The 21,148-nt window shown below is 48.7% G+C and overlaps 1 pseudogene; it reads left to right on the forward strand.

The window, feature by feature from the left end:
- The first annotated feature begins 1,661 nt into the window (after positions 1-1,661).
- On the forward strand, positions 1,662-20,649 carry LOC115387446 (3 beta-hydroxysteroid dehydrogenase type 7-like; annotated as a pseudogene).
- The last annotated feature ends 499 nt before the right edge of the window (positions 20,650-21,148 follow it).

Consider the following 21,148-nt stretch of genomic DNA (forward strand, 5'->3'; position numbering starts at 1 on the left):
ATTTCTAATTTATACTGTCTTAATTTCTTCTCATTTTCTTCTGTTGGGTTAGTTGCATTGGTGATTTCAAGTAGTTAGATTTTTTTCTTCTAACTCAGATTCTTGTTGTCTTTCTTTCTTTTCTTTTTAAAGGCAGAGTATGATATGATGATTCCTCTTAGGACAGCTTTACCTGTCCTACCTACCTTTGAGGAATCATTTATTTCCAGGAAGGATGTCAGGAAGGAATTTCAGTTTTTATTCTTCCAAAGCACTCCTCCTGATTTACGTCCACCTCAGACCTGACAGGATCCATTTTCAGCTCCCAAAAGTTTCTTTTTTCGCCAAAATCGCTCTTTTTCTGTGTTTGACCTCAGTGGGCGTGGCTTCGGAACTATGAATATTTCAGGGCGTAACATGTTAATGACGATCAAATTCAGCCGCCGCATTTATCAACACCCGATCACTCAACGCTGAGATCAGCGAGGTACGGAAGTTTCTGTAATGCCACGCGAGCCCTGTCGTACGATGAGTTCGCCGCTCAGATATACACCCGTTTGAAAGATCGTTTGATAAAATTCAACTTTTGTAGTAATTTGTTTTGATAAAACGGATGTTGCACTCTTTTGGTTTCCTGTTGCTGCTTTGATATTATGGGAAATTGACTCCGGCTCCGCTGCGCCTCCGGCAAAAATAGACCTGGACCGAAGTTGTGCGGAGAGCGGTCCGCAGTACGACGGCGGGCGGACGCTGGACAGCCCTCGCCGGGCAGTGGGCGCTCTGCCTGCAACTTCATTGACTTCAATGGGCGCGTAATTGCTACGTGAGTGCTGTGAACTGCGCGGCGCAGCGGAGCCGTTCCGCAGTCTGTGGGCGCTGGCTCTAAACACTGTATATGATGTGCTTTTTATATTACAGATTTAATATTATGCTGTTTCTTGATATTTTGGACAGAAATGGTCTAAAAAATATAAAATATTGGACAATAAGTCTTTCTATACTACATGGTGTAATTTGTAATATTTCTATTAGAATAATTACCTCCGCCAAAGAAGTTATGTAATCACGTCGGTTTGTTGGTTGGTTGGTCTGTTAGCGACATTACGGAAAAAGTAATGGACGGATTGCAATGAAACTTTGTGGAATGGTGGGTCTTGGGCTAACTTAGAATCCATTAAGTTTTGGTGATGATCCAGATCACTGTCTGGATCCAGGAATTTTTTAAAGGATTCTTTATCATTGAGAGATAGGGAGTCTTTCAGATAGTTGGGCAGGCCCGCCGACAGGGGGCCTGTGCGGCATGGGTGTGTTCCGCACTGCACGGCAGCGCTCCGCTCCGATCACACCCCGATCACAATGTTGTTTTATTATATATGGTGTTCTTATTGTTGATGACTGATTTGACCTGTGGTGGAGGTCTGTGCTCTCTGAGTGCCAAATTCTAGTTTCTACATTAAACTGACACATAACTGATGAAGCGAGATATTTTCATGAGGAGCTGATTAGTGGTGAAAAACTGCGGAAGAGTGAATAACTTGATGTAACTCATCTGAAGGGAAGAGCCAGAGAAAGCTCCTCCTCCATGGTGTGTGTGTGTGTGTGTGTGTGTGTGTGTGTGTGTGTGTGTGTGTGTGTGTGTGTGTGTGTGTGTGTGTGTGTGTGTGTGTGTGTGTGAATGCACCATGTCTCCGGTGTACCTGCTCACGGGGGGCTGCAGCTTCCTGGGGAAACACCTGCTGGAGGTGCTGCTGCAGCAGGAGCGCGAGCTGGCGGAGATCCGCAGTACAGGTGAGCACGCGGTGTCCCGGATCTGCCGGTCCCCCAGCTATCTGGTGACCCCCTTAGCGTTCTGGAAACCGGATGAAACTGGAGCGGTCGAGCCGCAGTGGCTCAGATCGCCTCACAGGATTAACGGAGTCCCGATGCGCCACCGCACGAGCCAGTGGACAGAGACGCCACTGCATTCAGACCGCTGTCAGTGTCTGGTCCGTCAGGTCCAGCAGCTGTTAGAGAAGCTGGAAATGATCCAGAGTTCTCTGGTCAGAATCCTGACTGGGCTCCCCGCAGCGTGATGCTGCCGCCGCCGTGCTTCCCTGCAGGTCAGGTGTGTTTTACCAGGTAGACCAGAGCCTCCGTCTTGGTAGACTGCTGCAGAAACGGTTCTCCTTCTGGAACGTTGCCAGTGTGCCGTATTGCTTTAATCCCACATTATTCTCCAGTCCGTTCTGCCTTGACCCTTCTTTCTTTTGCTCTCTAGCCGTTTAAATGGGTTTAAAAATAAATCTTAAATTCATTACAAATTATCACAAGGTAGTTATGTCTTGCTTCAGCACCTGAGCGGTATGACACATGCTTCGACTAATCTTCAGGAATGTTAGCTCCATTCCAAAGACAACAGAAGGACAAGTCCATCAACTATATTACATAACAGAGCAGAATACAAACGCTTTAATCCCACAGGGACATTCTTGAAATAATTTATTTATTCCTCATCATATTGTGGTTAGAAGAAAATAAAACAACAGGAGAGATGCTGGAGCTCGTCGGCTCCTCCTCGACCGGCCCCGCGAAGCTCATCTTATGTGTTGTTAGATAGATGTGAGGTATGTTTTGAGCCCTGGGGAGATCGGCTAGCAGCAACAAGAGTGGATCGCTGACACCAGGCCTCCTAGCAAGGCAGAAAGAACACCTTGACTCGCGTTATGAATAAATAAATAATACATTAAATCTATTTATATAGCGCTTTTCACAGACATTGGTCACAAAGTGCTTCACAGTGTAAAAATCACAAAAAAAAAAAAAAAAAAAAAAAAACATTTCACGGCACATAAGAACAAGAGGATAAGAAGTCATATAGACGGTATGTGTTACTGCCAAGACATTGCTGACTGGGGGTCCAGAAAGCCTTCTGAAACAAACAAGTTTTTAAGCATTTCTTTGAGTGCGTCCACCGAGTCCTGGGAGCGCAGGTCCGGAGGAAGCTCATTCCAGAGGCGCGGGGTTATGTCATTTTCTCGCATGGAGAAATTGAATTATATCAAATATGTACCTTTTACCTCGAGGTCAACAATCCAAACCCTCCTCTGCCGCCCAGAGCTGGCTCCGTCGCGGCGCTCTGCAACTGACATAATCTCTGCTCATCTCTTAAATATCTAACTCAAATGAAAGAGTTCGAGATTACACCGACATTCTTGGCTCTGTCTTTATAATGAGTAACAGAGTCAAATTGTCAAACAGATGACTGAGTCTTGCAGGTCAAAATCCCATCATTTCCATCTTAGCAGAGTTCAGAAACAGGAAATTAGTTGACAGCCAGCTTCTAACAGCTGATGTTCATCAATGCCAGATCCATTCTGGAGAACCAACAACATGTAGAACGGGAAATCATCTGCATAGCAACGAAATGAGATCCCAAAGGAATGAAACAGTCTGTCTGTTTCTTGTTATTCATTTATGTTCTCATTTTTATTCTTTGTCTTGTTTTTGTTGTTCTCCTTGATTTTTTTTCTTCTTTTTCTTACTGTCATTCATTACTGTCAATTGCGAAGATTAAAAACTAAGTCTCCCACAACTTCTTCTGAAACAGAACAACCCAGTTATCTGCCATTCAACACTAAGAAAACCTAAAACTGGGCATCACAGCACAGTCTGTTGTGCTGTTGTTTTCTGACATAATCTCTGCTCATCTCTTCAATATCTAACTCAAATGAAAGAGTTCGACCAAAGATTACAGCAGGATTTTTGATTCTGTTTTTATAATGAGTAACAGAGTCGATTTGCTCAACAGCTGAAAGACAAGCCTGAAGTTGGTCATTGTCAGATCCGTTCTGGAAAACCAACAACATGTAGAACGGGAAATCATCTGCATAGCAACGAAATGAGATCCCAAAGGAACGTAACGTCTGACCCAGCGGTGGCAGATAAAGAGAAAATAATAATGGACCCAGGACAGACCCCTGTGGAACCCCATGCCTCACAGCACAAGACTCGGAGAACATTAGGGCCTCATGAGGACCACAGCTCTTTAGAGCATGATAACCTTGGTAAGACTGTCTGAAGACAGAGGCTCAAACTCCCAGAAGCCCACAGCACCGTTACAGACTGAGGAAGTTTGACTCTGATATCCTCAACTTTGTCCGTTTTAACTCAGCGTCTCTTCCTGTTTGTGTCCCTCAGAGAAGACCAAGGTGGTGGTCATCCAGGGGGACATCACGGACTACAGCAGCGTGCTGGAGGCGACTCGCGGCGTCGACGTGGTCATCCACTCCGCCAGCCTGGTGGACGTGTGTCACAGAATCCTGGAGAGCGCCATCTACGCCGTCAACGTGACAGGTGAGCCGGCGGCGGGGCGGAAGCGTGCACGGCCGGCCGAGCTCTGTGAATCAGCCTCCGCTAATGCAGAGGAAACCAACGCCTATTGTGGCTCTGGAGGGCTTTCCAAGGGCGGGCGTCACTCACCAGCCCAGAACACAATGAGCGAGAGCGAGGGACCAGCGCAGGCCCAGCTATGAACACCGACAGAGGGAATATGTAAAACTGAAGTTGAGGCTTCGAGTTTCTGAATTGGCCAGATCGAGAAAGAAAAGAAACTTTTGACTTTTTTTACAGTGTTAACCGTCTCATTGGTCTCGTTGGTTTTTGTTAGTTTTGTTTTTTTCTAAGTTTATATTTATTTATTTATTTGGTAGGGACAATTGCAGACAGACATTGTTACAAAGCAATGTTTGCAGCTGATGTGATGCATCAGAGTTTATAGCCAAAGCTAATTCACAACTGCTGTCCCTAGTTGGGCTTTTCTACGCAAAATAACAATCCACCCTCAAACAGGCAGATCTAAAAGATGCTTAAAAACTCACGATTACACACATACACCCCCTCCACACACAAGCCTACTATATACGACATAGAAAAACATTAACACACTCACACTCATTTTCTCATTCACTCACAGTGTTATTTACAAATGAGTACACTCTTGATTACTTTTAAGCCAAGACTTAAGCCTAGAGGTGAAAATTTGAAACTCAGATATGGTCTTCAGCTCGGTCGGCAAAGAATTCCACAACTTTGCACTTTTAAAAGAGAAAGCGGATTGTCCAGATGAAGTATTGCAATGTGGGACCTGACAGTTGTGATTTGGAGATCCTCTGGTGACCCTCTGGCTGTTTTGTCTCTGAATAAATGAACTCAGTGGCTCAGGTGCTAGATTGTTAATACATTTAAATATTAACTTCAGAAAGCACAAATTTGCAACGCTTTCAAAGCTTAACAATTTATACTTCTCAAGGATATTGCAATAATGGGTACGGATTGGCTTTTTGTCCATGGTTTTTACAGTTTGATTGTATAATGAACCTATGCGTTTAGTGGCTGAGGAGTGTCCTGGGCCCAGGCTGTCATGCAGGATGATATGTGTGAGAATATCATAGCATGCATGTACAGGAGGGCGGCCTGATTTGGGATGGAAGATCTAATTAATTTAAAACAGTTTAGATTGCTTTGGACTGTTTTTGAGACTTTCTCAATGTGTTTATCGAATTTAAGTTGGGGGTCTAGGACCAACCCAAGATATTTAAATTCTGTTACAGTGGTAATCTTCTTATTTTCTAAGTTTATTTGGAAATTTTGTTCTATGTTTTGTTTTCTAATAGAAAAACACGTTGAGACCGTCTTTGTTAAGTTTAGCACCAACTGATTTTGAGTGAGCCACTGACTCACCTCAGCCATACATGCAGACAAAATGTCCGCTGCATGCTCTGGGGCCTTGGCGGGTGCATAAAAAAACTGCATCATCTGCATATAGTTGGAAGTTAGCTCCAGCGCAGGTTTTAGGCAGGTCATTTATAGACTAAACAGTAAGGGTCCCAGTATAGAGCCCTGAGGAATGCCCCTCTGACTTTTTAGGAGTGAGGACTTATCCTCGCCTACTTTAACACACTGTTGATAGAAGTTGATATGAAGGTTAGAGCTGTCTGGATGATGCTCGATTAAATCAGCTATTTTATTGCTGCTTCCTCTTGTCATCAAGAGCGAACATCCAGATTATAGAACATCTTCCTCCTCTAACATCCAGATTATAGAGCATCTTCCTCCTCTAACATCCAGATTATAGAGCATCTTCCTCCTCTAACATCCAGATTATAGAGCATCTTCCTCCCACTAACTGATGGAACTTTAGATGACCTCAGTGACTGAATAAGCCAATAAAATAACAGTTTCGTGAACGTATCATTGCAAAACTGGAATAATCCAGCCTTGTTCATGTTGTCCGGATGAGCCTAACTGAGGGAGTCATGTAATGTAACACAAGAGTTTCTTTTCCCGGGAAGGATCTACTTTCTATTTAAAAATAAATAATAAATGACATGACTGCACTGCCTTTAGAAGAGGTCCTGAGAGCAGTTACTAAATTTGAAGTTACTGGCACTCGGTGGGATTGATCACACGTCTGTATTCAGAACATGGAGCAGCTTCACTTGTTTCATGAGTCGCTGCTCCGGTTAAATGTCTCACCGGTCACAGGGAAGCTGAGTGAGGTCGTTCCTGATGACGTGGATTTCTATGGAGACCTCGAACGTCACTGTCTGATTGAGCTGGACTTGACCGCTCCGGTGAACGCAACATTCTCTCATTGTGTTGTTGTATGAAGTTCAAATCCTGCAGGCAGTTTGCATGTGAGCCATGATTTTCCTCACGGACGCACAAAGTTTTCCTCTGTTTTGAGAAGGAGGCACAAGTGGTGTCACTGTGGCCTCAGTTTTGCATTCTTTCAGCTTTATTTTGAAAATGATTACCATGCACATGGAGAAGCCACAAACACTGAAAACACTGCAGCTTTCAAACGAAAGTTCACACCAGCAGGCTGAAAACAGTGCAGTGTAAACAGAGCAGTGAAGGATTCCGCTTCAGGCACCTGATGCAGCGTCAACATGATTAAAGTGCAAACACCAGTGTTGATCGAGCTCTTTCTGATCGAAGAGCTCCAAGAATGTCTCCGAGGGAGTTTTTCCTCCCTGCTTCACATTAGTTTTCGTGGTGAACTCCCTCTTTTTATGCATCATACATCAGAATCTAATAAGTCAAAGTGCTACAGAAGGAAGTCTTTCCAAAGCTGTGTGCTGACGCCGGTATTCCTGACTTGAATGTGACTTAACCTTTTGTTGGGATGTTGTGTTTTGACTATGTTTGACTATGTTGTGCTGACTTTGATCGGTGGAGAGAGGTGAACATTCAGAGGTGGTTTGTGTGTGTGTGTGTGTGTGTGTGTGTGTGTGTGTGCTGTTTCGTTTTTGCTTATTGTCTCTTTCTATTATCAGCCATCGCCATAACACGTAGTGTAACGGCGATGGGTATTGTTCTTGCTCAGTTTCTTCTGATTATTCTTTGTCCCACGAGAATGCATTTTTGACCCCCTGAATATAGCTGAATGTGGGGTTTTTTGGTATCTACGCGACTGGCCCGGCGAAAAATTCGATAAGATGTATATCTCCACAGTGACAGATCAACACTTGCTCAACAGCGCCACCTACAATCACACCCCTATGGCTCACACAGTGCGCATATTTTGACGTAGGAACACGAAATTCACACCAGTGACAGAGCATGAGGGGACAAACAGAAAACTCTCTTGGTGAAAATCTGTGGGACCAACAGGAAGGCAGCCATCTTGGATACAAAATTCGCCGCCATTTCGCTTTTCATTTTTCAAATGAACTGAACTCTTACTTCCTTTCTTCCAAATGAGCCCAAACTCAGCACACTGCATCTGGACACATTGACTTTCAATAATCAGCCAGCTGTTTTTGATACGTCGCTCGGTCTCCTCACAGCACGCTGTCGATAAACGCCTTCATTTCCTGTTATTTCGACAGCCTCTCACGAGCTCAGGCATTGTCCTAGAACACTCAGATTACAGTCAGTTATGTGTCATAATGGTCCTCATGTAATGCATCATAAAGTTTAATACAACTCAACTCTATAGCGCCCCCTACCATAGACCTAAAAATTAACATTCTTCCACAGTAACCAAACTGTGCAGTAAAATTCTATGCCTGAAGACAAGCAAAAAATTATATTACCATTTTGATGCATTTATAACCGTTGGCCAGCAGGGGCGCAAAGACCCCCCCGAAAAATACATAAAAATTTCTTACAAGCACATACTTTGTCCGACTGTCTTGAAATTTTGATCAATTATACACAACATGATGCTGATTATATTGATGTGTGAATGACTGAAAACACTGTTTCCCCTCATTAGGACCGGAAAAAGGTCCCCACAAGGCACATCGTGCCAGGTTTTCCTATCCTTGTGGGATAGAAAAACGCACACACACACACACACACACACACACACACACACACACACACACACACACACACACACACACACACACACACACACACACACACACACACACATTCACACATATACACCCAAACACATACCCACAGCCCCACATACATCCATACAAACCTCAATCATATCACCCCCCCCCCCCCGGTACCCAATCCCCCCCTCCCACCAACACCCTCCACGCCCACCCTCCCACCCACCCTATACCCTGGATTCCAGGGCAGCAACCAGACACCGGGGCATGCACCGGCCCGGGCCAGTGGCAGCACGCCCGAGCCGACCGGCGCCCCCAGGCAGGCCGACCCCCTCACCCTCAAGGGAGGAGACAACCCCCAGGCACCAGGGCCCAGGGCCCCCAGACACACCCGCCCCAGAACACCCCGGCCACCCGGACGTGAGCCGGCACCCAGCGGCCCAGGCCCCTCGGAGCCCCCGCCCCGCCGCCGCCAGACAGCCCCAACAACCGGCGGCCCCCCCACCCCCATCCAAACCAAGGTGAAGACACCCCCCCCCCCAAGCGAAGCAGCCCAGACCCCCCACCAGCAGCCCCAAAGTGGCGAGGCCCCCCGTCTTCCCCTTACATGAAGTGATGGAGCTGATCACAGGGGACCAGAGGGAACCAGATTCAGATGATTGGTCCTCTGAACAGACAGACATCGTCTCCAAGCTAATGTGATCCAATAAGAGATTCTTAAACTGCCTATTGTTCAGATTATTTCTGGATTTCCAATTTACAAGGCTGGTTTTCTTTGCGATGCACAAGATGGTGAGAACCGTGTAGACAGAGTTTATTGGCATGTTAATTTCACCCAAATCACCTAATAGGCACAGTGTGGGAGTTGCAGAAATATTGCATATGAACCATGTTGACAGGTCTTCACACACCTGAAGCCAGAACCTCTGCACTGGTGTGCAGGACCACAAGGCATGGAGGGAGCTGTCAGTTATGTTATCATTGCAATATGGGCAGATATCAGATTATAACAGACCCATCTTAAACATCGTTTGTCCTGTATAACGAATTCTATGCAGAATTTTAAATTGGATTACTTGTGTATTTGAGTTCTTTGTCATTTTAAAGGTATGTAAACATATCCGTGACCATGCATTTTGGTCAAAATTATTGGATAAGTCATCACAGGGATCACAGGGAAATACTCATGGAACTGCTGTCTGAGCGAGATGAGGTGTGCCACGGTGCTACTCTTGACCTCTGCATCCAAGTTTAGTTCATTGTCAGTCAGAAAGCTCTCCAAGGCAGGGAAAGCGGAAACATCGCCTGTCTTGATTTTGATTTCAAACAGCTCTAACTTTTTCTGCATGGTGTTGATTTTGTCGTGCACATCACAAACATTGATGGAGAGCCCCTGTAGTCCCAGATTCAGTTCATTCAAATGAGAGAATATATCCGCCAAAATATGCCAACTGACTGAGCCACACAGTATCTTCAAAAACGTCTGACAAGGGGAAGTTTTTGTCCTGTAAAAACATCTGGACCTCTCTGTGTAACTCAAAAAGTCGCAAAAGCACCTTTCCCCTTGATAGCCACCTTACCTCTGTGTGAAGTAAGAGTTGGACATGCTCGCTGCCCATTTCGTCACAGAGCACATGAAACAGACGAGAATGCATTGGCCGGGCCTGTCTGGAATCTTCTTTGCTGCCAGTGCTTCTCGATGTATGCTGCAATGTGTCCACCGCACCTGCGCTGCCACCTCGCGAACTCGGGCTGTTACACCGCTGTGGCGACCGGTCATTGTCTGTGCACACCCCAACACATTTACTCCAATCAAGTCCATTCTCTTTGACAAATGAGCAGCTGGAAGATGTGCTCGGCCGTGGTTCTGGTCTCCAGAGATCGACAGAAAAGAAAGTCCTCTTGAACTGCACCGTCACATTCATATCTCACGTACACAAGCAAATTTGCCAAATCAGCAACATCTGTAGTCTCATCCAGCTGGATGGCGTAACAGCGACTACCTTTAAAGGTATACTGGAGAATCCTTAGAACCAATCAGAATTGTACGAGGGGGGACCCAAAAGAAACCGGACTTTGATTATAACTTTTTGTTTTTTAATTTTCGCAATTATTTGAAACTGTCACCTTCAAAATACTCTCCTTTGGCTTGAATACAACGCTGCACCCGAGATTTCACTGTTCAGAAGAGTCGGCGTAACCATGCGTAGCTGTGCCTTAAAGATACAACTTCGATTTTCCCTCCCCCGCCTGTATGCCTGCCTTGCCGTTCCGCTGCCGCTCCAGTTACATCTTTGACAACAAAAAGCAGTCGCCTGGGGCCAGATCAGGGGAATATGGCGGTGGGGAGGCTGGCTGGTCACAGTTTTAGTCAAAAAATATGCTTTACGCACAACATTTGGTGCTATTTCTGTGCGTAACGGGGCGTCCTGTGGTCTGCTGTCTGCTATGATGCGGCCATTTCCAGGTGCCTTCGTCTCACTGCTTCTAATAACCGCCTGAGGATCATCTGTCTGGATCTCTACAATACTCCCATCAGATCTGCAATGTCATCAAAAGTCCTGTGTGGATCTACCAGGACGTCTTCTTCAGTTTTTGTGACGTTTTCCTCTGTTCTGGAAGTGGATTGTTGTCCTCTGCGTGCCTGGTCTTCGTGATGTAATCTGATTACTCTAAAAGGGCCCAAACCACTCATACACCCTAAGAATCCTTCTTAAAGAATGTCTGCAACATGGTGAGTGTTTCTGCTGCTGTTTTTCCCAATAAAAAGCAAAATGTTTTGACAGAACGCATATCAGTGGGTATCCGCCATCTTGAAAAATCGAAGAGCGGGGTGTAACTCTGTCAACATACACAATGACTGTCAGTTAACCGCTTCACTGGGGAAGACCAAACCTGGCACAGTTATGCATGAGGTTATCCTGTAGCGACATCTAGCGGCAAAAGTTGGAACTTCATTGTATTTTTTTTATTAATAGAATTAGTCCGGTTTCTTTTGGGTCCCCCCTCGTATGGTTCCAAATCGTAATTGGAGAATCTAGAACATGCTAACTCTGCACAGGAGGGAACCAGGGAATGTCCGAATCGTGAGGCAGCAGCACTGACCGCTACACGGCTAAAAGCTGTTTCCTCTGCTTTCAGGGACGAAGAACGTGATCCAGGCGTGCGTGGAGTGCGGCGTGGAGCGGCTGGTCTACACCAGCAGCATGGACGTGATCGGCCCCAACATGAACGGAGACCACTTCCTCAGGTGAAGCTCCGACAGGCTGTGTTTATGAGAAGTAACACACACACACACACACACATACACACACACACACACACACACACACACACACACACACACACACACACACACACACACACACACACACACACACACACGTCCAGCCATGTGTGTGTGGCTGATGAGGTTTTGTTTATTCTGTTTGACAGTTTACTGCTCAGGATAAAAGGGTATTGAGTCGGTGAAAACTTGCAAAGAAATCTAGTATCTAATATTTCATTTTAACGTCCTGCTTTTCTCGAAGAAATTAATCATAAAACTGAAGGCTGGATCCTCCATCGTGACCTTCCTACACTGAAGACACTCCCAGGCTCTCGGCCGGGTGCTAAATAAACATGGATCGCAGTTTTAACTAAATACTTGAAATGCCTTTTCTGATTTCACTCAAATAGAAATAACACTGAAAAACAAAAAAGCAAACAACAACAAAAAAAAAAAATTATTGTGCCTTAAAGGTGAATTAAAGGGTAACTCCAGTTTTTTGACACCTGGACCTTATTTCTCGGTGTGTGCATGCTCATATACTCACTCAGACAAACATCGTGCATCTCGGAGTCCTTCAGAACTTATTTAGATCCAACCGATTTAGCTGCACTTAGCGGGGGCCACGGCAAGGGAGCTTCAGCGCGGGACATAATCTCTGCAAAATCGCACATTTCGGCTGTATTTTTTCATCCATCGCCAGTGTTATCATAAAGTCAGCTCAGGAAGGTGGCGTTCAGGTAGGAAGGTGGTGTTCAGTCAAAGCGTGACACCTGCCCCATCCAGGTGCCACCTGAGGCACGTCGGGTGGACAGACAGTATGTGCAGCTCCCCTACACACTTCGCCATAGCAATGACCAGCAGAAACGCCGTCTTGCAGGACACCCACTGCAGCTCCACCATCACCAAAGGCTCAAAGGGAGGCAGGCACAAAGACTCCAGCACCAGATGTAGCTCCCAGGCTGGTGCACGTAGGGCTCTAGGGGGCCGAAGCTGCAAAGCCCCCCGGAGGTAGGCCGACACCAGAGTGTGGCCCCCAACCGTGCTGCCTGCGACCGGTGCATGGGCAGCAGAAATCACTGCCACATACACCCTCAGAGTGGACGGGGAGCAGCCCCTGTCCAAGAGGGACTGCAGAAAGTCCAGAACTACTGGAACCGGGAAAAGCACTGGGTCCTCCCCCCGGCTGTTGGACCACTGCGCAAACAACTGCAACCTGCTGTCATACAGCAACTGGGTAGACGGTGGCCTAGCATTGAGAATGGTTCACCGGACCGGTCCTGAACAGCCGCTCAGCAGCAGCTCGGTCCCCTAAGAAGCCAAGCACAAAGGCAGAGACGGTGAGGGCAGGGGTGCCAGCCTCTGTGCTGTCCCAGCACAGAGGCCAGATCCCTCCTGTAGGGAAGGTGCCATGGGCCGCTGCGGGACAGTCTGTGGAGCAGGGGGAACCAAGTCCAGCCCGGCCAGTAGGGGGCCACCAGGAGCAGCGTGTGCCCCTCCTGCAGCACCCTGAGGAGAGTAGGCCAGATTAAGGGGACCAATGGAAAAGCATAGAGCAGGGCCCACGGCAAAGAGTGTGCCAGCGCATCCCAGCATCCCACCATTTAGGGTTTTCCCCGGGAGAACCAAAGTGGGCAATGGAACGCCTCTGCAAAGGCAAAGAGGTCGACCTCGGCTTTGCCGAAACGCTCCCAGAGTGCATTCACCACCTGCGGTTGTAGGCGCCAATCCCCGAACGGGGACATTGGGCAGGAGAGAGAGTATGCCAACTGATTGCGAGCCGCCCGCAGGCTGGCTCCTGGTCCCACCTGGTCCCGCCCTGGTGGTTGATGTAGAACACCACTGAGGTGTTGTCGGACCGCACAACCTCATGCCGCCCCCTCAGGTAGGGCAGGAAGTGCCTGAGGGCCAGGTATACAGCTCGCAGCTCCAGCACGTTGATGTGGTCCGCGCCATCCCAGGCAGACCACCAACTTCGCACCGTCCTGTGGTGCCAGACCGCACCCCATCCCGTGAGACTAGCATCTGAGGTGACGGTCTCGTGGCGGGCAGGGGCCGTGCCCAGCGGGATGCCCCATGACAGCCAAGCCTTGTCCCTTCACGGGGCCAGGGCGACAAGGCACCGCCGCGACACCCTGATCCTCCGGTGGTGATGCCACCGGGCGTCCAGGTGGAAACCATTCAACCACCTATGCAGGGGGCGCAATGACAGCAGGCCCAGAGGGACAAGGGGCGTGAGGGAAGTCAGCTTTCCCGGCAGCCGCAGAAAGGTGTCGTAACGCACGATGGTACCCCTCCGAAACGGGCCGAGGCCCTCATGACCGTAGCGTCCAGAGTCAGCCCAAGGAAGACTATTCTCTGGACAGGAACCAGACAGGACTTGGGCGGTTGACCCTGAGGCCCAACCACTCCACATGGACAAAAAGTCGGGCAGTGGATAGGGCCACCTGCACCCGCGACAGTGCACAAATCAGCCAATCGTCCAGATACTGGAGCACTGTCATACCCTGTGTCTGCAGAGGAAACAGGGCTGCCTTCACGACCCGGGTAAAGACCCACGACGAGAGGGAAAGCCCGAAGGGAAGCACCCGAAACTGCCAGTGGCGGCCCCTGAAGGCGAACCGAAGGAACCGCCGGTGCTGAGGTGCAATGGGGACATGAAAGTAGGCGTCCTGCAGATACACTGAAGTGAACCAGTCACCTTGAGAGACGCAAGACCTCCTTCAACATCAGCGTATGAAACGGCAGTGCCCGTAAGCAGTGGTTGAGGCCTCTCAAGTCCAATATGGGGCGAAAACCCCCAGTTCTCTTGGACACTAGGAAATACGTCGAATAGAAGCCCCTGGGTCTACCAGGGGGTCCACAGCCTCAATCACCCCTTTGGCAAGGAGGGAGCCCAGCTCCTGGTCCAAAGGCAGCGCCTGTGCCGGGTCCCCGATGAAGGTCATGGTGACCCGGCGAAAAGCGGGGGGCTGGCGTCGGAACTGCAGCTTGTACCCCTGGGTCAGGACGGATACCACCCAGGAATCTGCGGCTGTAGCCACCCAGAGGCGAAGCTGCTGATGAGGGGCACGGTCCCTACTGATGGCTACCAACTGGCGCCTGGTCTCACGTGCCTGATCCAACCTCTACAACACCTCCACGGCAGCTGAGCCAAAGAGCTGTCTGGGCTCCACCACCAATCCCCGGAGAAACCGACGAGAGGCCTCTGACAAGGGGGATTGCGCCAGCCACATCTGGCGTCACGCCAAAACCAGTAATGGCATCATCCGCCCCAGGTCCCGTGTAATGAGGGCAAAGGCCTGCAGCACCGCATCAGTGACTCCTCCCTGCAGGGAGGCCAAGAGAGCAAGCATGAGGTGGGCCAGGGAATTCCCAATCTGCCCAGCATGCGCACCAGCATTGTAGGCCCTTGTGAGGAGGTTGTCTGTGATCCGGCACTGAGGACGGGGGCACCGCACCTCAGATCTGAGATGCTGCTTTCCAGATACGATGAGAGCCACCATGGCCGGCTCAGCATCGGGCATCAGCTCCAAGCCGGCGTGCATGGCCGCCAAGGCTCAACCATCCGCAGACACTCTGGAGGGGGCGGTGCTATCCCTCCAGCAGGAGTGCAATTCCCTCAGGAATTCCTAAGAGGGATGGACCACAAACGCAGATGGAGGGCGCCTGCGTCTGAAGAAGGCGCTCACTGCGGCAGGCTGGATCGTGGTGGAATCTGCAGCTGAAGACGCTCCAGAGCTGCTCGCAGAATAGACCGCATGGATTCATCCCCCGTCTCACCCGAAGAACTCTGAGACGACCGGGCAGACTCCTGACTCGAAACCACAGAGCCCTAGTCACCGCCCACCTCACAAAAATGTGAGGCGGACGCTGCCAAGGACATAACATCCTCATCGGGGGAGTGGATGGTGTCCCTGCTCCCTCCTCCACAGGTGAAGCAGGTGCACGCTCATGCAGGACAGTCTTCATCTCCTCCAGCTCCCGGTGCAGCTGAGCCACCTTCGTGGTGAGCTGCTGCTCGGACTTCAGCCTCTTCCCCGTCGGTCGGGTCTCTGCCGAGGTCTCTCCGTGACGTTTAGACCACTGTGGCTGAGGGGCAGGCAGCGGACCCGGCGAGAAGGACTCCTGGCCTGCCTCAGCCGCCGAAGACACCTGTACCAAATGAGCAGCTCGCTGGGCGTAAGGCATGTAGCTGCAGTTCATGCAGGGGTGGTCTGAGAGCGCCTCGCTAATGTGACCAGGGCCAAGGCACCGTGGACAGAGGTCGTGGCCATCATCCGCCTGCAGGGGAACCTCGCAGGCTACACAACGGTGAGAGCCGTCCATCACCAGGCGCTCGGCTTTTTCCTCACCTGAAGCCACGCCGTAAGACGATGGGTTGAGGGAAGAGGGCATACGCCACCTGAACAACCTACCGTGATCACCAGGCACAAAGCACACAAATCCCCAGCCAGAGGGGGAACAGCCACCAGGCCCCCGCCCAGCTTTGCTGCACCACAGCTCGAGCGCACACAGCAGGTCAAAAAACAACAGTGCAGCAGCTGAGGGAAGGGGGCATACGCCGCCTGCACAACCACATGCAATTGACAAGTGCCTATCAGTGCGGAAAACCGAGGGAAAGAGGCATACACCGCCTGCATGGCATGCACAACAGTAGTGAATCACACAGGGGGTGCTAACTGCCTAGCCGACCACACACGGGAGAGGGAAGCTGCCGCCTCGCAGCACCCGCTCCCACTGCCAACAGCAGCGCTGCCCGCTGGAGAACGGCTGTGCTAGAGAGCCAGCGTCCCGACCAAGCAGGCAAACACAAGCTGCAACGGCCGACAACGCAGTCATGGCGTGGCGCTCAGCGCCGCTCCCCCACGCCCGCAGCATAGCCCCACATGCTCACGGAGCGGTGGCGGCGGCGTGTGTATGGCAGAGGAGAGCTCACCGGCTCCAGTCCTCGAATATCCTTTTTACCAAGAAAGTCAGAAACAGCAACCTTACCGTGACGGCGATTGCACAGATCCTCCTCACTGAGGCGTAGATGGAACAGGTCAGCACACTTGCAGCCTCTGGAGGGCGTCTGCAGCTCCGACCAACAGGGTCTCAAGGCTCCCAGCAACCGAGCCATAGAATGCCGAAAAAGGCACGTCCCAACTCTTCAAGCCTCGAACCGACGCGAGAAGAAAATAGGAGCCCAATCCGGGTCAGAAGCCAGAATTTATACGGTTTCCGGGTTTACCCGGGGGTCACGAGTGACGATTGTTGGTATACATACTCAAATTACGCATGCGCGAAGGGAACATTGCAGTGCTTTCAGCACAGCGAGGCGGCACTCAGCCCGCCACACCTGAGCTTGAAATTAATATAATTGTCTTGAATTCCTGTGAATCTCCACTAAACTGCATATCTGACAATGAACGTGAATTGTAGATTTTTTTTGAGAAAAAAATCCCAAAGGTCCAACAACAGGTCCAATGCAACATGCATTTAAACCAGAGGTGTCAAACATACGGCCTGTGGGCCAAAACCGGCCAGCAAGAAGCTTCAATCAGGGCAAACCACCAAGAAAACTAAAAATGTTGACTCGCTGTTTTTTTTTTTTTCCTAATTTCTTAAGGATAGCAGATATGATATAAAATGCAAAAACATCCATAAAGCAGCAGCATTAGGAGGTTTTTTTTGACAATTCCCTGTAATTTGTATTTAATTTGTCGATATTATATTGTAGTCATTCCTAGCAGTAATTGTTTGGTTTTGTGGAAGTTTTCCTCACGTGTAGTCTGCTTTACAACAAAAACAAACTTTAAAGTTTAAATTTGGAGGTTTTTATGGCTCTTTTCTCCAGTCCTGTCCAAGCTGGACAAGCAGTGCTCCCCACTTCGTCCTTTCTTTGTGCTCGTGAGCGTCTCTCCTCACTTTGCGTCTGCAGCTGGAACGAGAGCGATGTGGAGGATGCTGGCGCCGGCACGGATCTTAAAGCTTAATCAAACTGTCATTATCCTGTGGATGCAGCGGGGGAGACGTGTGGTTGGCACACATCCGGCGTCTGTCTGCTGCCGTCTGGCTCTGTAGCCTGTAGCGCTCAGCTGCAGCAGCGCTCCAGACGCTGTGAAGGTTCAGTCTGCGTTACTGCAAAGAGGGCAAGTCAGAGCGAAGGAATGGAGCCGTGTTTGTTTATGTGGCGCAGGCCGGTGCTTCTCAGATGTTACTAATGCAAACAAGATGAAGATGAAAGCCGGCGAGCGACATGTGACAGACTCTGACTGTTCCACCATGATCCACGTCTCTTCCCTTCTGAAGTGACAAAGTCAGCAGAGGCGGATGTTTGCTGAACGTTTCTCCTCTCTGTCTGCAGGGGGAATGAAGACACGCCGTACGTCGTGAAACACACCATGGCGTATCCCAAGAGCAAGACGGAGGCCGAGAAGATCGTGCTGAGGCCAACGGCATCGAGGTGCGGCCCGCTTCACAAATACGACACGCAAACAAGACTTGAGCTGAGCCAAACAGCCAGGAGCCGCTGCAGGCAGTCAGATCCACTTTTAGCTGCTGAGCAGTGAAAAAACCTGCCGCCTCAGGATTCCGGTCTGCATGAGGAGCAGGAAGCTCTGGAGGATCAATACATATTTAGATATTTGTTGTGTCACAGCAGTATAAGCAATAATGTGAAGAAATGAATATATATATATATATATATATATATATATATATATATATATATATATATATATATATATATATATATATATATATATATATATACAAATATTTGATAGGCATTACTGTGTAATACTAACAAGAAAATACAGGGTCATAAATAATGTAAAATGTTAATATTATGCAATATGTTAATTCTTTAATAATGTAGGTATTGGCATTAAAAGTGGGGGTGTGACTAATCCATTTGTTTCCATTAAGTATGAACAGATATATTTATAATGAACATAAGAAGTGTGTGTGTGGATGAGCATGTATTGAAAAGACTGAACTGTGATGAATTGTTTTCATGAATTGTTTGTCACAGACTCGCATAGAGAGAAGTTAAAATGTCAAAGAAAAGTGGGATTAATACTAAATTTTCCAGTTTTCCAATTAGTTTTTTGTTTTTTAGACTGCAGTGAAAAATGGCCAAAAACAGCAGAGCGCCTCACAAACGGCTCCTCTTCTGAAATCCTGTGGGTGGAAACTGCAAATGTTTGTGTGATGGATGAAACAGACCCAGGGGCTATAAAAAGAATAGAAGCAAGAGAAACAACACTGAACACACCAAATGAAAACATTCAGCACGAATCTTACCGTGATCAGGCCGCAGTGATCACAGACATAAGAATTTAAAAAAAAGATCCAATCCTATGAAGCTGCATGAAGCTCTAAGGGACTAAATAATGATGTTACAGTTGGTTATTTTATATTGAAGAGTGATTGTCAGGACCTTATCTACATGGTTTACAGCCCAACGCCATGAAATCCCCCCACTGTCGAGTTCGATTCCCAACGCCCTGCGCTGCTTCTCCTCTTCGGTCTAGGTGCGCGGCGGGAAGCGGCTGTACACCTGCTCTCTGAGGCCCACCGGGATCTACGGCGAGGGCCTCCAGCTGATGAAGGACTTCTTCTTTTTTTTTTTTTTTTTTCCCTTGTCCTGTTCAGCAGCTGGGCGTGCAATATTGTATGATTGTAGCCTTTTACTATCTGAACAGATTTTAATGTTAGCAGCAGGACGAGACTGAATCTCCTCCTGCTGCTGCCTTTATTTAAAACTGGCGTCCGGCATGGCTGCCGGACAGGACCGGGACGGAAATGATGAAAGACTTCTACAAGCAGACAGTTCAGCAGGGGGGCGTGGTCATCGGAGGCATCCCAGACCACATCGAGCACGGGAGGGTGTACGCAGGTACGACTGCACGCTTCCTCACCGGGCAACAACAAAAAACACCGAGGTGGAGGTCAGACCTGCAGCAAAACTTCAGCTCGGGGTGAAACTCAAAGCAGAAGTGCATTGATCTCACAGAAATACTTCTGCATTTCAAGGGAAATGTCAAGTTTTAAGAGATTGTATTCCTCTGGTTTGTTGGTGTGGCATACAGTTGAACAGGAAGTGACAGGAAGAAATTTAGCATTTGATGTAACGTTGCAGCTGAAGATGTCCTTTGAGAACCTGTGTTAGTTATGGTGAACACAGCGTTGACGGGTGTGTTGTGTTGTCAGGTAACGTGGCCTGGATGCATGTCCTGGCGGCACGCGCCCTGAGGGACCGGCCGTAGGAAGTGGGCGGCGAGGCATTCTTCTGCTACGACGACTCGCCCTACAAGAGCTACGAGGACTTCAATATGATGCTGCTCTCTGTCAACAACTTCCGCAAGTCCCGCATGCCCTTCCTGCTGCTCTGGTTCCTCGCCCTGTTCAACGACGTCATGCGCTGGATCCTGAGCCCGGTGTACAACTACACGCCGCTGCTGAACCGCTACACCCTGGCGGTGGCCAGCACCACCTTCACGGTGGGGACGGACAAGGCCCGGCGCTACTTCCAGTACAGCCCCCTGTACGACTGGGACCAGTGTCTGGCCCGCACGCAGAAGTGGATCAGCACCTTCCACTCGGAGAAGCCCAAAGAGACGTAACGGCGAGGGCCGTTCGCAAACTGCTGCTCGCACCATACACACCGGGAATCAGCACACAAACACACACACACACAGATCAGCCAACACATGGTGGTCGCTGACGGAGAAGTCTGTAGCCCGTCTGGGACCCAATTTGTTAAAAAGTTGATTTTTCAGAAGCAATAAACCAGACCAGGGTCAGAGTCTGAGTACGTTTGACTGTGACGGAGTCAGAACATTTAGAAAACTTCAGCTCTGAAAGGATGGAAATTTGATTTAATCCAACACAGTCATCTGAAAACACTGTTACAGAGAGAAATCCAGCAATCCCACATGAGCCGAGAGGACATGATGGAAAAGGTCACTTTTTAACAGGAAGACCCCTGCAGAACCAGACTCAGAGGAGACTTTCTGCAGAACCGAACCAGACTCGGAGGAGGAGACGAGATAAAAGTTGGGCATGGACACAGATTGTCACAGATGGTCATAAATCTGCAGACACGATAGAGGCTCATATCATGAAATTCCAGGTTTACTGTCGGAGATCCTGCAGGAAGGAACAGAGAGGGAACGTTAAGTGTCATATGAGGGTGAGAATCACTGAAGGTCGGGTGAGAACGGAAAGAAGCTCAGTTTAACTGGAAAATGTTCCAGAGTGTCCGTAACCAACTCTCCCTGTAAGTTCTATTAAATAGAAAGGTCCTTATCCTCACTTTAAAAGTGGAGCCTGTGTCGGCCTGCAGGACTGAAGCTGGGAGCTGGTTCCACATGACAGGAGCCTGATCACTGAAGGCTCTGCCTCCCGAACCAGGAACCTAAAGTTCACAGCACTCTGAGAACCCAGTGTTCTGCTGCCTGTGTGCCTGTGTGTCAGCACAGTATATATATTTCATAATATGAAGAATTCAAGATTATTATTTAGATGTTACGTAATGTTACATTAAAATGTAATTTTATGATTTAATTAAAGATTATTTAAT

Source organism: Salarias fasciatus, chromosome 4, assembly GCF_902148845.1.
Source record: "Salarias fasciatus chromosome 4, fSalaFa1.1, whole genome shotgun sequence".
In the NCBI taxonomy this organism is placed as follows: domain Eukaryota; kingdom Metazoa; phylum Chordata; class Actinopteri; order Blenniiformes; family Blenniidae; genus Salarias; species Salarias fasciatus.